Source organism: Pteropus vampyrus, unplaced genomic scaffold, assembly GCF_000151845.1.
Source record: "Pteropus vampyrus isolate Shadow unplaced genomic scaffold, Pvam_2.0 Scaffold23263, whole genome shotgun sequence".
In the NCBI taxonomy this organism is placed as follows: Eukaryota; Metazoa; Chordata; class Mammalia; order Chiroptera; family Pteropodidae; genus Pteropus; species Pteropus vampyrus.
This window is the reverse complement of record NW_011912044.1, coordinates 1-344: the sequence shown is the minus strand read 5'-3', so window position 1 is coordinate 344 and position 344 is coordinate 1. Positions and strand designations below refer to the sequence as shown.

At 48.0% G+C, this 344-nt stretch overlaps 1 pseudogene; it reads left to right on the top strand.

Moving 5' to 3' along the window:
• The first annotated feature begins 231 nt into the window (after positions 1 to 231).
• Positions 232 to 341, top strand: LOC111735329 (annotated as a pseudogene).
• The last annotated feature ends 3 nt before the right edge of the window (positions 342 to 344 follow it).

The window sequence follows — 344 nt, the reverse complement described above, 5'->3', positions numbered from 1 at the left end:
CTCCAAGATTATCTCAGCCCCAAGGACAGATATCTCAGACCCGACAACCCGCTTTGGCTATGCTTTGATTGTGTCAAATCTCCTTTGTACTGTTAATAATAAGACATGTCGTGGCCCTGCCACTTTCTGGTCATATAATCTTGAGTACATGTCTTTGCCTCTCTGGCCTTCAGTTCCCACATCTTTAAAATGTAGAAACAAGTCTGTGGCCATGCTACCCTGAACAAGACCACGGCCATGCTACCCTGAACAAGCCCGATCCCATCTGATCTCGGAAGCTAAGCAGGGTCAGGCCTGGTTAGTACTTGGATGGGAGATCACCTAGGAAGACCAGGTGCTGTATG